The sequence below is a fragment of the Pinus tabuliformis genome, chromosome 9, assembly GCF_031772625.1.
Source record: "Pinus tabuliformis cultivar Carrire ecotype Pingquan chromosome 9, CPIR1, whole genome shotgun sequence".
Classification (NCBI taxonomy): Eukaryota; Viridiplantae; Streptophyta; class Pinopsida; order Pinales; family Pinaceae; genus Pinus; species Pinus tabuliformis.
This window is the reverse complement of record NC_142307.1, coordinates 948,299,984-948,322,334: the sequence shown is the minus strand read 5'-3', so window position 1 is coordinate 948,322,334 and position 22,351 is coordinate 948,299,984.

Genomic DNA, 22,351 nt, shown 5'->3' with positions numbered 1-22,351 from the left:
CTGCATTGTAAAATATATAAAGAACATACACTACTTCAATACAAGGAAGTAAGAAATAGCGAACAAAGTAAACTCACAGAAACAAGAAAATTATCAAACCAACCAAACTCTATGAGAATCAGAAACATAACACAAGAAAGCAGTTAAATCCACTAGAGGCTGGGTCCTTAGCCGCCAGCGAACACTGCTAAGCTACTTCAAATAATGCAAGGGAATAGAAACTTCAATTATATATTAATCATCGAATGTAAGTAGCATTATAATATAATCGTGTTCTCTTAACAGCGAGAGTCTATATTTAAAATTACAATTCGAACAATAACAGAGATTCCCTGTTAGGCACCTATACCACTAGTGTAACCCCTTATTGTTATTAGTACAACCCCCTTATTGTATTGTTGTTCCCATGTAGTCCCCATATTGTTATTATTGTGCCCCATAGAAGTCCAATATTGTTATTGTTGTGCCCTTACATTATTATTGTTATGTCGGCTCTGATTATATTATGACCCCTTAGACTCCTATATATAGAAAGGAGGTCTTGTCATTTGTATCATCAAATAATCATTCATTTGTGTAATGTAAAGGAGGTTGCCCCCTTGAAGAGGCTGAATTCTAAGGCATTGATTATCTTTCTATCTTTTTGTGAGTTGGTTTCATAACATTTGGTATCAAAGCTTTGGATTCTAGGGTTTCGTTGCTCCAAATAGGTCATTGTGGCATTTTTGCTATAACTTTTTTTTTGCGATGTTTCAGACGCTAAAAACGAAACCCCTTTGGGTTGAAATCATTTTGAACCTTGGGTCCAAATTTTAGAGCTTTTCATGCTACATTTTTAGAGATATGATCTGAGGAAGTTGGCCTTTTTGCAGACTCCCGAATTACATTCCAAATAGGTGACATGGGAAAAATCGTCATAACTTTTGTTTTGAGCATCTGATTGACATTTCGTAAGAAGTTACAGAAATAGGACAGAATGTAGTTTCATGTGTATATTTTTCAGATCCAAAGGTCAAAACAATGACACGTGGTGCTTCATACTAGTTCACTCTTCTGAAAAGGTATATAATCAAGTCAGCTTGGGAGATTGTGCATAACTATCTCTTGAAGAATCCAAATTTGGTTAGACTGGTGGCATTAGAAAGATGATGCATAGGGCTACTGAAGGTGGAAATTTCAGATTTTGTCTCGATATATTTTCGGATATATGATCTGAGGAAGTTAGGGTTTTTGCAGACTCTCGAATTACATATTAAACAAATGACCTTGGGAAAATCATTATAACTTTCTCTCTGAGCATTAGATTGAAATTGCATAAGCAGTTACAGAAAGAGGACGCACTATAGTTTTCTATCATATTTTTTAGATCTGAAGGTCAAAATAGTGACATGTGGCACTTCATACAAGTTCACTCTTCTGAAAAGGTATATAATCAGGTCATCTTGGGAGATTGTGCATAACTCTTTCTTGGAGAATCCAATTTAGATAAGACTGGTGGCATTGGAAACAGGACGCAGAGGGCTACTGTAGTTCACGATTTTAGAATTGAAAGATCCAAATTTACATAGTTACAGTCATTTCAAGATCGAGCTCCTAAAATCAAGAAAGGACAAGATGAGGAAGTTTGATGGCAAGGATCCGGTAAATTGGATACTACAGATGGAGAAATATTTTGATCTACATGGTGTACCACTATTACAAAAGGTATGTATTGCATCTTCATATTTAGAATCAGATCAATTTTTATGGTATAAAGGACTTTGTTCTCATAAACAACTTTTTACGTGGTCAATTTTCACAGAGGAAATGATAGCACATTATGAGGATACAAAGAGCAACACCTTCTTTAAATAGAGAAACACCACAATAATTGGAGGAAAAAGAGAAAAAGGGATTTGTTACAAAGTGGAAAGAAAAATTATGGCAACAAGGAAGTCTACCCCTCACAACTATAAAGAGGGAAGTGTTGTTTCTGCTAGCCTTCCACAACCTACAAGGGTTACACCACAACAATTGGAAGAAAAAATAGAAAAAGGGCTTCGTTACAATTGTGATAGCAAATGCACTAAAGGTCATAAGTGTGTTGAGAATAAATTATTTTACATAGAGTATGAAGAGGAGGAAGAAAAGGATCAAGAAACATCAAAAGAAGAGGATATACGTCAGGACCCAACCCCAGAGAAAGAAGAAATGAATCCAGCCATATCTTGTAAAGCATTGTAAAGAATTATCACACCTCAAACTCTCAAGATAGAAAGACATATCAAGAATAAAAAGGCTCAATAAGTGAAAGATCACATCGAGAAAGAAGAAATGAATCCAACCATATCTTGTAATGCATTGGATGGAATTACCACTCCTCAAACTATCAAGATAGGAGGACACATCAAGAAGAAAAATGTTCAAGAAGTGAAAGATCACATTGAGTATCAAGAAATGAATCCGACCATATCTTGTAAAGCATTGGAAGAAATTACCACTCCTCAAACTCTCAAGATAGAATGACAAATCAAGAAGAAAAAGATTCAAGCAGTGAAAGATCACATCGAGCATCAACAACAAGTTCTCCAACTTTTAAAGGATAACACCACTTTGGTGCAGAATCGAATGAAACAATAGGTAGATCAACATCGCAGTGAAAAAAGTTTTGATGTAGGTGATTGGGTATTTTTACAGCTACATCTCAAGCAAGCTATTTATGAGAAGTAAATGTTAGCAATACTACATGAACTTAAGAAATGGCAACCTTACCCAATGGGAAGACAATTCAAGGTAAAAATTGATCATGATAGTCTTAAATAATTTTTAGAAAAAATATTATCTTTAGAAGAACAAAAAAATGGGTCACAAATATGTTGGGTTATGACTTTGACGTCATCTATAGAAAAGGGAAGAAAAATTTTGTTGCAGATGCATTCTCAAGAAATAATGAGGATGTGAAAGTATTTCTTTGCGCTATTTCTATTATCCAACCAGAATGGATAAACGAAGCAAGGGATGAATGGAAGAAGGATGAAGAAGTGTGGCCACTCATTCAAAAGTTACAGAAGATCCCAATTCAAACAATATTGCCAGAACTTGAAGAGGAAGGAAAAATCATATTGGAACTTGGAGAAGTCACAGAAAAAAGAACCCGACAATTATGAAATCGATCAATTTAAGTGTATCTCATTAAGTGGAAGAACTTAACTACTGAAGATTTTGAGGACAACACTTTTTGAAGGAGAGGGGCATGTTAGGCCCCTATACTACTAGTGTAACCCCTTATTGTTATTAGTACAACCCCCTTATTATATTGTTGTTCCCATGTAGTCCCTATATTGTTATTATTGTGCCCTTACATTATTATTGATATGTCGACTCTGATTATATTATGACCCCTTAGACTCCTATATGTAGAAAGGAGGTCTTGTCATTTGTATCATCAAATAATCATTCATTTGTGTAATGTAAAGGAGATTGCCCCCTCAAAAAGGCTGAATTATAAGGCGTTGAGCTATATTTTCTATCTTTTTGTGAGCTTGTTTCATAACATTCCCCCTTTCTTCTTACAATTGTATCCTTTTATAATCAGAAAGGGTAAAATATAAATGTGATCCCTCAGGATCTCCCGATCTTGAGGGATTCGCAACTAATTGCTAACTTCAGACAATTCTCCTTTTTCACGTTGATACTCCTGATTCACCTTCACCCATTTGCACAACTGACATGTTCCTTCCTTTGTTTGTCAAATTTTGTTGTTCCATCGTTAGCGAACAACAATTGTTCCTTTTGTCGCTTTCTTGCATAAAGAAGGGTAAAAATTAGCTAAATCATAATTGCAAATAATTCATCTATTTCTTACCATAATTCCTCAATATATTAGTGCATTATGCTATGGAAAAGATAAGAATCAAGGAAAAATATGATAAAATTAATAGTAAATACATACCCATTTCATAACTCAACACCAGACCTGTAGTTGTTCCTGGATGATATGTACATACAAAACAACATGATGCACTTCTTGTCTTCACATTATTGTTTGTCAAGTCTATGCTTCGAACAAGATATAATATCTCTTTTGAAGATACAGAAAAAACACTTAATACTTGGTGAATAATCTGAAGAAGTGCCTCGGTGTTGTTGTGCACAAACTTATGGACAAGAACAAGAAAGTGAAAGAGAGTTGTAAAATTGGTTAGAACATAGATTTTCTATTGATCACTAGATCCATAACTAATGATCCCACAATTTTAGTAGATAATCGTTCCTTCAAATAATGATCGTCATATGTATCGGGTTATTTTTGTTTTATTCCACTTTCCATGGCGTTGATATGTTATGTGGAATAAATTTTCTGATGAAGTCTACTAAATTAACCCGCCAACTTCATAGGGTTCCAATTGACGTTCTTATGTCCAGCTTCTAATTTCTAATCTTTAAGATCTATTGCAATGGTATATATATATATATTGATGGGCCTTTCCGGACTATCTATATAAATAGTTAATCTTTCACTAGATAGACAATAGGGTTAGCAACCTAAAATTTTCTATCACATTTTTATTTCAAAAGAGATTCCTCTAGTTCTTCTCTCAGGGTTCCTCTCAGGCTTCCTTGTTTCCCTTCATGTTCACTTCCATCATTTACTTTTGCTATAATTTTTCTTAGTTGGGTTGCTTCTATGGTTTTAGTGTTGTATTAATTGTTCTCAACATCACTGTAATGTTTTCATTTCTTTGATATATGCTTCTCCAATTCACATCCACTCCTCCACATACCATGTTTTTTTCTCTTTTCGCAACAGGCTTCTGGACATCATATTGCCAGTTCTCATCCTAGAGTTGCTTCTCTCCCCTGAATCTCCTTTGTTGGATTTGCAACAAAGGAGGGAGAAAAAAATCTTCTTTGTTGGATTTGCCTCACTGCAAGTTCTTCTTGCTTTAATACCAATTGATGGGTGCTAGAAAATGCAAAACTTGTAGATAAGAAATAAAATTTACTACCCATCTCAGTGGATGGTGTCAATCACAATCAATGTATTTCTCTAAACAGAGGCCAAACAATTCCACCTGATGATTTTATCATTAAACTTGTATTATAACATTCAAGTAAATTAGTGAAATGATAGTGATGCTACTCAATTACATTCACTTTGCAGCAGAAATTGATCCTCATGCATGGGATTAAGAAAGGATAAATAAAAAGAAATACTTTGTTTCTCACAGAACAATGGGTTGCACAGTTTCTTGTTTAGGCAGAGATTCCATGCTAGTTCTCTTTCTAGGAGTTTACCCTTCTTGTTGCTCAGTGTTTATTCCTTAACAATCTCCTTCATTATCAATGGAGTGATCTTCCTCAATTGCCTAGTGATATGCCTCAATTGATCCAAGGATCTTCTTGCCCAATGATTTTTCTCAATTGCAGTTGTGGAGAATATAGAAGCCCTCTATAGTAACATCATCAGACGTGAGTACCAAATACACAACATTTACATTCTTCAGCAGAGCTTTGGAAGCAATTCCCCCTTGCATCAGAGCTATAATTTGGCTCCTCTTCAGAGATAAGCCGAGGGAATAACCAACATTTAACTCCTGCTTTCCTAGCCTTATATTTTCCATGGTGATGGCCTTGTTGGACTAACCATGGTATCTCTGAGTGGTTTTACACTAACTGTACAAAGAGGGATCTAGGACTTGCTAGCTTCTAAGGACTAAACAAAATCTGCCACAATGGAATGCTGAGCAGGGTTGAATCTACCATACCAAATCAAATGAACATCCACAATAGGACTATTGGTGAGCAGGGGACCATTGTGATAAGTTAAAACAAGGGGTTGTTATTCAACCAATACGAAGGAACAAAGATCAATCAGAAGAAGAAGACATACAATAAAATTAAACCCTCCCATTCCCAAAATCAAAGAAACCCTACAAACCCTAGTGTTGCTGGGTTTTTCCTGACAGACAAGAAATGCCTAAATTTTTTTCTCCCTCCTTTGTTGGATTTTCCTCAATGCAAGTTATTCCTGCTTTAATACTAATTGATGGGTGCTGGAAAACGTAAAACCTGCACAAATGCATACTAATCTACTATAGGTAGATAAGAAATAAAATTTACTACCCATCTCAGTCGATGTTGTCAATCACAATCAATGTACATCACTAAACAGAAGCCAAACAATCCCACATGAGGATTTTATCATTGAACTTGTATTATAAAATTCAAGTAAATCAATGAAATAATAGTGATGCTACTGAACTACATTCACTCTGCAGCATAAATTGATCACCATGCACAGGATTAAGAAATGATGAATAAAAAGAAATACTCTATTTCTCACACAACAATGGGTTGCACAGTTTCTTGTTTAGGCACAGATTCCATGCTAGTTTTCTTTCTAGGAATTTACCCTTCTTGCCGCTCAGTGATTATTCCTTAACAATCTCCTTCATTTTCAGTGGAGTGATCTTCCTCAATTGCCCAATGATATGCCTCAACTACTCCATGGATCTTCTTTCCCAATTATTGTGCTCAAATTCATTTGTGGAAGTCGGTGCCTTCTTCTCGAGAGAGTCTGTTGCTTCTTTTAATTTTTTTCCCTCAACAAATTCTTCCACTTTAGCCTAGTGATTTCTGGTCTATGTTAGTATTTATTTCTAAGTGATCTCCTCCTCTGCAATGAATGTCTTAATTATTGATGAAGTTTATTTCTGTTACATCATTCAGCAAGATGTTTCTGGAAACAGCAATATCTGTGATGCCATGTAATCGCACCCTGCTGTATTTCTATTAATTCAGTATCTCTTTGTTTTTGTCTTATTTCTCTAGTAGCAACAATCCTTCATCTCAACTCCTCTTGTTTTTATTGTGGTTCTAGTGTAATGGGTGAATAAACCAAGTACATTGTATCTTGCCTTTCCTTCTAGCTCCTTTTAGAAATGTCATGTTTAAAGTGGGAATCGGTGAAACTAAGAGTGATCTCGTATGGGCTCATGTAAGTCTCACAAGCAAAAATTGATGATTAAACATGAACAAGATGCTATAATTTAAATACATTTTCGGTGATGCAAGAACACCAATGGTCTGGGGATGCTCTTGCATCACTCATTCCAATGTCCAGTAGATAGCCTTTGTTTGAAAATATATGTTGAAGTTACAATTTATTTATCATGTGGCACCATTTGGTGCAGTTATAACAGATTGAGTAGACAAGTAGATGAATAGATTCAATAGAGAAGTGGATCCAAGCCTAAGATTCCAATGGTAGTTTTCTTGATTTCAATGATAGGAATTGGATTTGCAACATGCCCCTGATGTTTTTAACTGCTTTCAACTTTGCCATTTGACAACATGTTTATGCCCTTGTTTGAATGCTAGAATTTAGTTATTTTCCCAATAACTATTTGGAGTATTTTATGTTCTATTTGCAACAGTAATATTTATTTATTAGGGTTCTTTGAATTTATAGGTTCATGTTTAAAGACATATACATTTGAGTTCCCCTGGGTCTAGTTCATTTTATTTCATCCTTTTATTCTATCAATCCTTGTGTTTGTTGGTGATTTACAATTTGGTGATATCAGTTTCTAACTGCAACACCTTGTTGGATTTCTTAAAGATATTTCATTGCCTTTATCTTACTATCTTTCCTGCGAAGCATGATTATTTATTTGCATACGTAGGGTTGAAGTTTAAGCAATTGGTTCTGCATTTGAAGGACGATTTTCTTATATGATTTGGTTCTGTTTGGCATGTATATCAACCTTCAGAAGAAGAAGTGATGGGATTTCTTGATCCCTATGTAAATATAGTTTTCTTAGATTGTAATGAGGCTGGTGATGGTGATCTTTTATTATTGTGTGATCGCTATGATTCAACATATCATACATATTGTGTTGGCCTTGGAAGGGTTATCCCTGAAGGAGATTGGTATTGTCAAGGCTATCAATCTATGTTTGGACAATCCAGCACACATGATGAATATGTTGAGGATTTTGAGCTTGATTTTGACAACGGGGATGAAGCTTAGGAATCATAGGATTTGTGGAAGATGCTCCAGTTGGGATGGTTGTAGAAAGAATAAACTTAGAGCTCAATTTATCACCACCTTCTTCTTCTTCTGCACCTCTCGCAGAGACAAGGCCATCTCATGTAAGAACAATTCATAGAAGGATTTTGTGATGAAGCACTCCAAATCCATCTCCTAGATTTCTAGATGCAGCAAGGGCTTCACTTAGGCAAACTGAATTATCTAGGTCTATATCCCGAGTATCCATTGTATGGAAAAAAACTCTCTCAAGTCAGCACATGCTTCAGGGGCGTGTACATGCTTTACATGACAATTGGTCTTCACCAGGAAGAGGCTTTTAGAAGTTTGCACCTAGCTCTTCCCTTGACAGATTTGGGGCTAGAGATGGGACTAATGCAATTGTACAACCCACACCCAATAGCAAGTCGCTTCTCTTTCATGAATCATTTCAGAGAAGTAATTTAGCCCTTGTTTTAGAGATGGAAAATTATACAGTTAGATCTGATGTTGATCAAGCATGGGCAATGATGGAACGTGCTCTAGCATCAAGAGAAGATAATATAGGTCCGACTAATTCTCATAAAGATGGAAGACATCGATAGGGATCATCTTCTGGTCATAAAAAATGATTTATAAGAATTGACGAGAAATGCAAGGTCAATTGTTGTGAGCAAAAGCATCTTAATTGCTCATGTATGATCAAGAACTAGATAGAGTCAAGATAGAAACATTCCTACAACTACTAACTATTTGGAAACTCCAGAAAGGATAACAAAGGAGATCTCATATAGGGATGTTGGAAATAATAAGCTTCCAACACCTAATGTTTCTAATGAGATATTGAGTATAAGATTATTTGAAAGAAGTAACAGTTTACATCATCAGCTAAACAATGGCAGTTCATTTAGTAAACCTCATAAAAATGGAGTCCCCAAAATTGAAGGTGAAAAGGAGAATATGATCTCCGTGGTAAAATCTCACATGAAGTGCACACTCACAAGGGAACATAGGTAAAAGCATCTGTGTTTCTCGTTCTTTTATGGTTTGTCTCTATAGAGTTGATTTTACTGGGTGTACACTGTATGCGTCTCAAAATTTCTCTTTAGGAAATATTACTTTTATTCTTTCCAAGAAAAACTCTCTAGGGAATCCCAAAGGATGTTTCCCCTCATTCATGGATGGCATCCCTGGTAAACCCATTGGTATTGACTAGTGCACCTCACCCAAGGGATTTAAAACTGGGCACCTGCCAGCATAGAAGTAGCCAAATACCCAGTAACATTAATTCCATTCGGTTGGGCTAACCCCTTGGGCTAAATAAATCATAATCAACTACACTATTTTCCATATTAACATATTGATCATGTTTAACATTTTGCTAGAGTAACCATAACAATCCAAGAATGTTCCTATTTTTATTTTGGTTTTTAATTCCTTTTTTGGTGTTGTGACAACCTTATATGACCGTATAGATGTTTATTTTATCAAAGTATATGTTGAAAAGTATATGCTCTCTTACATTCTACCTTATCTGTTATGTATTGATGGAGTTCAGTTTCATTACTTGTGACCAAAGAACTGTGTCAGGAATGTATACAAGGATTCTTGTATCACTATTTATAAAACGAACATTGTCCTTAAACAAGCAAAGTAGATCCTTAATGCTACATGTTTGCATCTTAGGGAACTTCCAATCCTAATAAATGAGGTGAAATTTAAGTGTTTCCAGAATCCAAATATCAGGTTTTGTGAATTCTCTCATATATGGTCCTGGAAAAGTGAAGTGAAATTTAATTATTTCCAAATCTTAAGTTTTGTGAATTCACTCATATTTGGTGCTGGAATATTTTGAGAACACAGGGAGAATTTCATTTAGTTGCATTCAAATTTTCCAAAAATAATACTAAATTCCCCCCTGACTAAAATTCTAACTAAAATGGCTTTGGGATTGAAAATTTTGTAAATATTTTTAGGGAAAAAACCCAAAATACTTTTTCCAGGTTAGAGTTTTATAACACTAGGTACTAAAACAGTCTTCTATTTTCTACTGCAAATGTCTGATAGAGTCTGCCTAGAAACTTGTTATTCTAGGTTGTCATTGATGTCAATATAGCAGCGTTTGTGATGGAAAATTATTTGATACAATGATTTCCCGTTGATGCCAATTGATCATAATGCTCATAGTGATGAAAGTTTGATATATGATGATCTAATGATGCGGGAGGTCGATTGAACAAAAATTGAATAGAAAATGATGCAGAAGGTTGATTGAACAACAATTGAAGAGAAAATGACGCAAGAGGTTGATTGAACAACAATTGAACAACAAATGATGCAGGAGGTTGATTGAACAACAATTAACGTAGGAGGTGAATTGACTTCTATTGACCAGTAATTGAACGGGAGCAATTGAATAGCGATAGTAGAGGAGTAAAGAAGCAAAGAGGAACACATCGGCGGAGGTGCATAAATAGTGTTAAAGGAGGAGTTAATAGTAATATCACATGAAATACTGGAGAAATATCATAGCAATTAACATATCGGAGGAGTATTGCAAAGTATCAGAGGAGTTAACATATCAGAAGAGTGGGGGTAAGAAAGAACAGACTTCCTTGATCATGGCTGAAGTCCTGCAACCAATCCTAGTCATCGATCTCATAGTCAACCTTTAGATCATGGTGAACTGTGGGGGTTAAGGCCGGTTCTAATCCTTGTGCCAGTCGAAGTCCTGCAAACTATCAATTGAGATAACATTGTGGACCCGCTGCACCACTATAATACATCTTAAAGAAAAATCGCATCTGCCATACCGCAAGTTTTTAAAGCCTTGTCACGTTAAAACCTCTAATTGCGATATTATTATGGACCCAATTGCTCCATTATAACACGCCCTACTGTAATATCAAATCCGTTGTGTCAGAACATTCATATCGCAATTCATAAATAGATGCCACAGTAAAAATTTCAATTTCGATACTATGGTGGACCCGACTGCACCACTATGACATAACTTATTAGAATATCACATCCATCGCATATCGCAAGTCTTGAAGAAATGTAACAATGGTAAACCGATGATTGCGATTAAGGTGATGACATGGCATGTGGGATCTCCATATGAGTAATGTATCTTAGGCATTTGTCATAGAGAAGAGGTAACAGATCATGAACTTGAAGGAATAGAGGAAGTGGGAAGGTCAAGCGAAGGAAAGAAGAAGTCGAAAGGTCGAGAAACCAAAGGTCTGACAGAAGATTGAGGTTGAAAAGAAGCCGGAGATCAAGAGAGAGAGAGAGGTGAGTAGAAGGATAGAAGTAAGTCATAGGTCTAGCAGGGTTGGGAGCAGAGAATAACTACCAAACATATCTAGACAATATACAGCAGAAGGATTGGTGTCCTTGGAGTTGGTGCTCCTAAATTCAAGGTTGGTGCCTTAACAAGACAAGGTTACTGCCCTGGATGTTGGAGCCTCACAAAAAGTCCAAGTTGGTGCTTGGCAATTGGTTGAAGCCGTATATACATTGCACTTGATTTATTGTAAATATTATATTAATAAAATCATTTATTCCTGTTGTTCATTTTTTGTTCTAAAGATAAATGATTTAACCGATAAAAATAACAATTGAAAAGGAATACTCATTCACCCCCCCCCAGTATTTCCAACAATTGGTATTAGAGCCAACTTCTTCATATCAGCCTAAGAGCTAGAAGAAAGATTCTTAGTAACAATGAGAAATCAAGAAGTGTGAGGAAGACTTCCTATGTTCGATGGCACAAATTTTGGTTTTTGGAAAAAAAGAATGTGCTACTACTTAATGTCCCTTGGACCTGAAGTTTGGCATTCGGTTTTAAATTAATACATAGCTCCTTCCACTCTTGCAATAGATCAAGACGAAAGGAAAGCTTACATTTCAAATTCAAAAGCCTTAAATTCCATCACTAGTGGAATCATTGATTCTGAATTTACAAAAGTCATGAATTGTGACTCGGCCAAAGAAGTATGGGATAAGATAGTTAGCTTATACGATGGGGACTCCAAAATTAAGAAGGCAAAGCTTCAAACTCATAGAAGGCAATTTGAAAGTATGAAAATGGATGATGAAGAAGATATTGCATCATAATTTCTCTGAGTAGCTGAAGTGATCAACTCTCTTAAAGGATTGGAAGAAAACATTGAAGAAAGCACTATTGTTCAAAAGGTCTTAAGATCTCTCCCAGACATATTTGACTCCAAAGTAAGTGCTATAGAAGAAATGAAGGACCTAGATACTCTCAAGATGGATGAACTTCATGGAATCCTCATTGCCTATGAGATGAGAAAAGGAATCCCAAGTTCCAAAGATGCAGCATTTAAGGCCTCAAAATCAAAAAAGGGGAAAGAATGGAATACCAGTAGTGATGACTCCTATGTTGAATCCAAATTGGCGCAATTTATATGAAAACTAAAGAAAGGATCTAAGCTAAAAGGTAATTACCCTCTTATTTGTTTCAAATGTGGAAGAATAGGTCATTATGCTGCAAAATGTCCTCATAAACATGATAGTGATGGTGAGGAAAATTCTAAAAGGATGGTATAAAAAAGGAAAGGGTTCAATAAGAAGAATTTCTTCTCTAAGCAAGATTATTCTAATGAAGGTGAATTTGTAGTCATAAAAAAGAAATCAACTAATCAGTTCCCTCACCGCAAAGGAGGTAATGAAGAATCAGATGAAGAAAATGGCTATGCTGGAAGCCAAGAAGTATTATTCATGGCATTCACAAATTATCATGATTCAGGTCTAGAAGGAAATTTAGATGAATTGTTAATAAGTGCCATTGAAGAAAATGAGAAATTACGAAATGAAATCATCTCTCTCAAGGTAGAAAACAAGGAAACAAAAAGAAGGGAAGACTTCTTGGAAAATAAGATAAAAGAAAAAGAAGAAATTTGTGAAGAACATGAAGCCGAAATAGTATCTCTGAGGAAGGAATTAGAGCAAGTCAAAAAGGGTTGGGAAAGCTCTCAAATACTTGACTCTATCCTAAATAATCAAAAACCTCAACATGACAAATCTGGGATAGGTTTTAAACGAGAATCATCAAGTTCTATGAATAATGTGAAAAGCTATGCCGACATACTTTCCAACAACCCAAAATAAGATTATTTCATCAAAGGCCCATCTCAAATCCAAAGAATGAAAAGAGAGTAACTCCAAGGAAGAATGTTGATTCAAATCATGGCTATTACAATAGGTACTTTGCTTTATTTGTTGATGACTATACTAGAATGATGTGGGTATATTACATAGAATATAAATCCGAATCATTTGAATGTTTTAAGAATCTTAAAGCTTTTGTAGAAAATGAAAAGGATTCTAAGATTAAATGTCTTAGAATAGATGGAGGGGGAGAATTCACATCAAAATAATTTGATGAATTCTATAAAGTACATGGAATCGAAAGAGAACTCTCTGCTGCTAGAACACCCAAGCAAAATGGGGTAGTTGAAAGAAGAAACTGAATAGTTTAAGAAATGCCAAGAACAATGTTAATAGCAGCTGACTTGCAGCCAAAATATTTATGCAGAGAATCAGTCGAGACAGTTGTTTATACCTTGAATCGAACTCGACTAAGATCAAATAATGAGAAGACTCCTTATGAATTATGGAGAGGAAGACCTACTTCAGTAAAATACTTCAAGATTTTTGGAAGCAAGTGCTTCATAAAAATCAATGATGGCTCACCAGGAAAATTTGATTCTCGGGTTGACGAAGGGATATTCCTTGTATATTCTACAAGAAAAGCCTACAAGTGCTACAATAATTGACTATGAAAAATAGTGGAAAGAATTGATGTGAAGATTGCTGAAGACCTTCTAGAAAAAGAAATTGAAGATCATGAAGTTGACCCTCTCATTGAAGAAGAACCTAAAAAGGAGGAAAAAGATCAAGAAAAACACAAGGAAAAAGAACCATCTCAAACCCCTTCAAAGATGAAGTTTCTCCAAAAGCATCACCCAAAAGAGTAGATTATTGTCAATATAGATGAAGGGATGCAAACCCGAAGAAGGATGACAAATACACCAAAGAAAAATGGTGTTGCTCTTCTATCTGTGATAGAACCAGAAACATTTACTCAAGCAAGTAAGGATCCTCATTGGGTAAAATCCATGGAAGAAGAAATGTCTCAAATCGAGAATAATGAGACATGGGAGCTGGTACCTCATCCAAAGGATAAAAATATAATTGGAACCAAGTGGGTGTTCAAAAACAAAATGAATGAAGATGGTCAAATCATTAGAAATAAGGAAAGGCTTGTTTGTAAAGGTTATTCACAAATTGAAGGAATTGACTTTGAAGAAACTTTTGCAACAGTAGCTCATGTGGAAGCTATAAGAATGTTCTTGGAATTTTCTTGCTCAAAATGATTTAAAATCTATCAAATGGACGTAAAATCAACATTTCTAAATGGGGAACTCAAGGAAGAAGTCTACATGGAGCAACCAGAAGGGTTTAATCTAGCAGAAGGAAAAGACTTTGTTTGTAAGTTGGAAAAAGGCATTATATGGGTTGAAACAAGCTCCTAAATCTTGCTACACAAGATTGGATCACTATCTACAACAACAAGGCATCAAGAAAGAGGTGGCAGGAAGTAATCTCTACATAAAGACAAATGAGGATAAGTTACTAGTCACACTTGTCTATGTTGATGATCTAATTTTTGCTAGTAATAATGATCAGATGAGACATGAGTTTGCTCAAAATATGTCAAAAGAGTTCGAGATGTCGATGATAGGAGAGTTATCTTACTTCCTTGGACTACAAGTATCTCAAGCCACGACAGGCATGTTCATATCTCAAGCCAAATATCTTAAAGACATGCTTAAAAGATATGGAATCGAAAATTGTGCACCCATAAGAACACCTATGACCACAGATTGTAAATTAAGCAAAGATGATGACTCTCCTTCGGTAGATGCAACTCATTACAGGTCAATAATTAGAGCCCTTCTATACTTAACTGCTACGAGACTCGACATTATGCAAGTAGTAGGAATGGTGGGAAGATTTCAATCAGCTCCAAAACAATCCCTTTTGTTGGCTGTAAAAAGAATTCTCAGATACTTGAAAGGAACTCCTGATTTCGGTCTTTGGTACCCTAAGAGCTCAACTCTTACTGTGACTACATACACCAATGCTGATTGGGCCGAAAGTGTCGATGATCAGAAAAGTACTAGTGGAAATGCATTCTTCCTAGGAGATTGTTTGGTATCTTGGCTTAGCAAAAAACAAACATCCATATCACTATCTACAGCTGAAGCTGAGTATATAGCTGCCGCAGATTGTTGTACTCAAATATTATGGATAAAGGAAGCTCTGAAACATGTCAACATAGGTATAAATCAGCCAATCACCATCTATTGTGATAACACAAGTGCTACCAACCTCAGTAAAAATATAATAATGCACTCAAAGACCAAACATATACCAATCAAGTATCATTTCCTTTGTGAACAAGTAGCTGAACAAAACATCTTTTGGAATATATCAATACTAAGGAGTAGATAGCTGATATTTTCACAAAACCTCTTCCTCGAGAAGCATTTGAACATCTTCGTCAAAATATGGGGGTTATTTCTTTAGCATCACATTAAGTTGATTCATAAATATGTTGCATGACAGGGGGAGAAGTTCGACAAGGGGAGTCCTTGTGCACTCCTTTGCCATTGATGTCAAAGGGGGAGAGAAGAAGAATATTTTCATCAATGACAAAGGGGGCATTGTTATTCTAGGTTTTCATTGATGTCAATATAGTGGTGTTTGTGATGTAAAATTCTTTGATACAATAATTTCCCATTGATTCCCACTGATCATAATGTTCATAGTGATGAAAGTTTGATATATGATGATATAATGACGTGAGAGGTCGATTGAACAACAAATGAACAAAAAATGATGCAGGAGGTCAATTGAACAGCAACTAAATAGCAAATGATGCAGGAGGTTGATTGAACAGCAATTGAACAGCATTTGAACAGCAATTGAACAACAAATGATGCAGGAGGTCGATTGAACAACAATTGAACAACAACTGAACAGCAATTGAACAACAATTGATGCAGGAGGTCAATTAACTTCTATTGACTAGCAATTGAACAGGAGCAATTGAACAACAATAATAGAGGAGTAAAGAAGCAAAGAGGAACACATCAACGGAGGTGCATAAATAGTGTTAATGGAGGAGTTAACAGTAATATCGTATGAAATATCGGAGAAATATCAGAGGATTTAACATATCGGAGGAGTATTACAGAGTATCAGAGGAGTTAACATATCAAAAAAGTGGGGGTAGGAAAGTACGGACTTCCTTGATCATGGTTGAAGTCCCGCACTCAATCCTAGTGATCGATCTCATAGTCAACCCTTAGATCACAGTCAACTGCGGGGGTTAAGGTGAGTTTTAATCCATGTGCCAATCAAAGTCCCGCAAACTGTCGATTGAGATAACATTGTGGACCCGCTACACCATTATAATACATCTTAAATAAATATCGTATCCGCGATACCACAAGTGTTTAAAGCCTTGTCATGTTAAAACCTCTGATCATGATATTATTATGGACCCGATTACCCAATTATAACACGCCCTATTGTAATATCGCATCCGTTGTGTCAGAAATTTCATATCGCAATTCAAAAATGGATGTCACAATAAAAACTGTGATTGCGATATTATGGTAGACCCAACTATACCACTATTACATAGCTTATTGGAATATCGCATCTATCACATATCGCAAGTCTTGAAGAAATGAAATAATGGTAAACCGCCAGTTGTGATTAAGGTGATCACGTGGCATGTGGAATCTCCATATGGGTAACGTATCTCAGGCATCTATCACAGAGAAGGGGTAACAGTTTGTGAACTTGAAGGAACAGAGGAAGCCAGAAGGTTAAGCGAATGAAAGAAGAAGTCGAAAGGTCGAGAAACCAAAGGTCTGGTAGACGATGAAGGTACAAAATAAGCCAAAGATTGAGAGAGAGAGAGAGAGAGGTGAGTAGGAGGACAGAAGTAAGTCATAGGTCCAGCAGGGTTGGGAGTAGAGAATAACTACCAAACATATCTAGACAATATACAACAGAAGGATTGGTGTCCTTAGAGTTGGTGCTCCTAAATCCAAGGTTGGTGCCTTGACAAGACAGGGTTGGTGCCCTGGAGGTTGGAGCCTCACAAAAAGTCCAAGTTGGTGCTTGGAAACTGGTTTAAGCCCTATATACATTGTACTTGATTTATTGTAAAGATTATATTAATAAAATCATTTATTCCTATTGTTCATTTTGTGTTCTAAGTATAAATGTTTTAACTGATAAAAATAACAATTGAAAAGGAATGCTGATTCACCACCCCCCCAGTATTTCCAACAAAACTGATCAAAAAAATAGATAGATGCGTTGGACAGACTAAACAACTTTGAATGAATAATCACTTAACATAAATGATATAATAGGTTGCATAAATATATAACTTATAAGCATGAACTGAAGAAGAAATCTCAACGAGATTGATATATTCTCAATTGAGTTGAATGAGGCCAAGAATGGCTTTGACTAGAGGGTGTTGAAAATGGCATTATTTTGTTCTAGTTGGATAGATTTAGAACTGAAAATCAGCAGTTTTCTTGCTTGCATAACTTGCGAAGATTTTTGTATCTCAAGTCTCAACCTTATTGAATAGTATGATTTATTCCTTGCAATGTTGAGATATGTTGTGATACCACTTTCTAGTAACCTAAACACTTTGGATGAAAATGTAGTTGTGAATTTTACTTGCAAAAGATATAAGTGCAAATATAGATTAATTGTCCCTTCTGTAGAATTTCCTTGAAATTCTTCTACTGCTTGAATGAATAAATATGGAACTAATTGTTGCACCAAGATAAAAAAAATATCTCTACCAATTTGCAATGGAATAGAACAGAAATAAAACATAGTCACACTATAGCAATAAAAACAAAACTTTCTAGGGAACCCAATTGGGAAAACCCTTTGCTAGCTGTAGAAATTTAAAATACTATCCATAATAGAGTTTGAGACACCTTATTCAAGACCAAGTTCATCAATGCTTATTTCTTTCCATATTCATTTTCATAAGCATTAGGGTTGTTGTCCGTCAAATCAGAGTAGCTATAAAGTGTCTCTTTTATTTCAAAAAGCAAACCAAGATCAACTTCATCCAAGAATCCCCTAGAAGACTCATCAATAGCAAGAAGAAAGGTCCTTTTTATTTTATTTCATCACATGCATCCATCATAATCACTGATTTTTCTTCATTTATTTCACAGTCATTTTCAATGTTAGATGCAAAAGGTAATTTAGTATGATATAATCCTTAGGTAACTAACCTCAGGCATATTGTTGGTTAATTTACGTTGTTTGAAGTTTATTGAGTTTGAGTTTTATCATGAAACTAGTAGAAGTGTACTAGCATGGGGGACTTGATTATCTTGATAACAATGTTATGTTTTGATCTAGTCCTTGAAAGGAACATATAGTTGATGGTAAAAATTTCACATTCCTTTCATTTTTTTATCTTCACATACAACAAATATCTTTATGTTATAGCCTCTAGCTAGATATATATAGTAACTACCACTCAGAAGTTGGATGCCATCATTTTGGAGCTTGAGCTTACTCAACTTACCTTTATTTGAGTTGAAAATGTCATTAGATCTGATTATATCGTCTATTGTAGAGCATGAATTCAATTTACCTTTGTTTCAATTAAAAATGTGATTAGATCTTGCTATATCATCTTTTGTAGACAATGAATCCAATTTCTTAGAGTCCATTTGCTTGAGGTATAATAAATCAACTTTAATTCATTAAACTTACTTTTCATATTACGTTTGTTGATTGTGATTTTGCAGGACGAATCTGCATTGCAAAAGGGGCATATTTAATGAAGTGTGGAAGGAGAGGGAAGCTTTAGTTATGTCCTTTCAAAATTTCTAAGGTATGCAATAAAATTTTAAAATAATTCTCCATAGAATGTTGTGCTTTAACTTTTTCTTTTGATAATGGATTATTTATGTGATCTCCCTTGTCTCACACACAACCAAAGTCCAAACATACATGGTTTTTTGGGATGTGTGGGCAATGGATACATTTAGGCTAGCCGTTTATCTAGAAATTTACATTGTATAAGATCAGGCATTTTCAGATGAATATTTCCTTGCCACTAAATTAGAGTTGAAGAATCAGACTCCTATTTGTTAGGAATATACCTCACTTTTAAATCAATTTATTGCTGACAACCTTCCATGGGAGGGAAAAGAGTGATCACTACCATTGCTTAATCTTTCTGTGGACCAAGTAAAGATTCCAAATGTGTATAAGTTAGTGGCTCCTTGGAGAATCCCAAGAGTGGTGCTATTTTAGCAACAAAAAATTTGTTTATTTTGAGTTCTTCATTAGTGCATTGATAGTATATTGTTTATTCCATACAATACCTCAACAGTGTATGATCAAATTACAGCTAAGCCTATCATAATATTTTGACTTACCCTATTTTAGAGGGAAACTAGAGTGTGTGTCAAGCTTGCACGTCACAATTGTATCATGCAAAGTTTACCTGGGACAATTTTTGTGGATCTAAGCAGCAAGATACCTGTTGGAATTCAAGAGGCAACAATACTACAAAGTGGGAAAGAGGTTTCACAGTTAACCTGGCTTTCACATTATGGTTGGAGTCGGTTTGTTGGCAAGATGTTGGATACCCCAACTTCCTTTTTATGACTGAGTGCAAGATTGAATCCTTCGACATATTCCTCGCTCAATTTTCATTAAGTGATGGGTTTTCTTAGAAGTTCTTCACACCTATAAACTTTACCAGAGTTTTTCTTGAGTCTTTGGAGGTGGTTAGCTTTTCAAAGCACACAAGTACAAGAAGATGAGAAATAATATGCCTGACCAATTTGAAGTTATCTCCCTGCGAATAGGGTGTTCCCATTCATAAACCTAACGACTCGCTCTACTTATTTCTAGTGAACAACTTTGGGACTTGCCATGAATCATGAGACAATTCCAACCCCATAACTATAAATTTCTTATTTAAATCTAAACCCACTAGATTAGAATCTGCACAAGGAGAACTCCATTCTTGTTTCAAAATAACCTGCAATCGACTTGTACCGTGCTATTTAATATTTTCTATATTTATTCACATCCTTGGTATGTGACATAAAGATGCAACAAGATACCTTGTATTTTCTATACTAACACTCCTAAAAAATAATAAATTATACCCAAATCTATCATTTCAAATGATTTATGTAACTCACCTTTTGGTTTTTCAATTATTGAAGTTGTTACATATATTGATGAGATCGTCTACAACTGATACCACAGTGACAATATATGATATACTTTTATCCATGTTGCTCTGAAGGTGTTTCTCCTTCACTAGAGAAAAAATACACTGCAATTTCCATTTAGGGGAGAAGTGTACCTAATAGCAACGTTGGCTTGTGTGCAGATGGGTTGAATGCACATTAGACTCTATCTATTGTTTTGAAAGTGTTTCTCCTTCAACAATACATGGTTTTAACTAACACTACAAGAAAAGTATAGGTGTTATGGTGACATTCAAGGTCCGTCACGAATATTGATTATAATGACGGATAGTGACCATCACCATTTCATATGAACAACAATGATTTATTTTGATGGATCTTTAATGGTTGTTGCTATTGGTGCATATATATTGTGACGTTTGTTGATCGTCACCAAAAGCCGCATTGCTAGAAGTATAGGCGTTGTGGTGACATTCAAGGTCCGTCACAAATAATGACTATAATGAAGGATAATGACTGTCACCATTTCATATCAACAACAACAATTAATGGTTACAGACCTTTGAGGGTCGTCGCTATTGATGCATATATATGATGCCGTTCATTGATTGTCACCATTTCATATTTTTTGTGAGGGTTGAAAAATGTCACCAAATCTCATTGGTGATGGTCAAAAGAGCCTCTGTCACCAAAAATTGATTATCACCATTTCATATGGATGTCAGGACATGATGGAATCGAACCACTAACCTCCTGCTTGTAAAGTAAGTGCTCTTCCATTGAGCTAGCACCCTTTAAAGAATTATACTTTTAAAAATTAGACCTTGAAACTTCATAAAGTGTAAATTCTACAACTTTCAATAAATTAAAGTCTCGGAAATATTATACTAAACAAGCAAAGCAACATCAAAGCTGCAGGTCCCTACCTAATGGTTATTGAAATGAAAAGTGGGTGGAGGGAAAAATAGTTTTGTATAAGATAATCAATATGTTCAATTTAATACTCAATTAGAAGTGAAACTCTGAATACATTTATAACCTATAAATGACCTATAACTAGAAAATGCACCAAATATTGCAAAGGAAAGGTCATAAGTGGATAATATATGGAAGAAGATGAGGTAGGGACTTGGAACCCTTGTACATCTTGGCATGCCTTAGTACTTGGCACATCCTATCTTGTTTGACATGTCTTCGTACTATCTAGCACATGTTAGCATGCCCTAGCATTCTCTAACACACCTTGGCAGTCATGACCTCACAACTAGCATTACATTTTTCCATGACTTTGGAACCTTACATTCACTAGAACACCTGTTATAGACATATTTTGGCGCATCAAACCCAAACTTATATGTCGATAAAATAGGGCGCATTCAACCCCTAAAAGAGTTGTTTCATACCCTAAAGGAACATATTAATCTGAATACATCATTCCCCAAAAGTTCCATCTGAGAAACCATCCAAAAATTGCCTAAATTGAACCATACTGACTGCTCCACTGGCAAAGTGCGATGCATACTGACTACTCCACTGCTAGAGTGTGATGCATACTATTTAGGCCTTCTATAGGGTGTGATGGGCAAAGATGGAAAAATGTCCGGGACAGTTTGCTAAGTGGATGCTCATAGAATTTTCTAGAAACTTCTCCTCTGCCACTTGCCTCTCTAAATTCGCCCAAGGATGAGTAAGGGATCTAAACTTCAGTTATCTATTCTCTTGTGGAACCAAATGTAATAAGTGGAATGACACTAATCAAACCCCATGGATGATTCACACCCTTGCAAACATCTATAAATGGATCCCTCATTCATGAGATCCAGAGGCTGGAAAGTTGTGAATTGCAAGTAAGTGTTGATAGTTTGTAATTGAGGAAAGAGCATTGTATTGTTGGAGTGATCTTGCTATTTCATGAGGTGAAGAAGGATTGAAGCTGGGAGGATGATGCTAAATCAGAAAATTGGGTTGTAATTCTCCCTTCTATTAATAAAGTTCTTCAAGTTTTCTT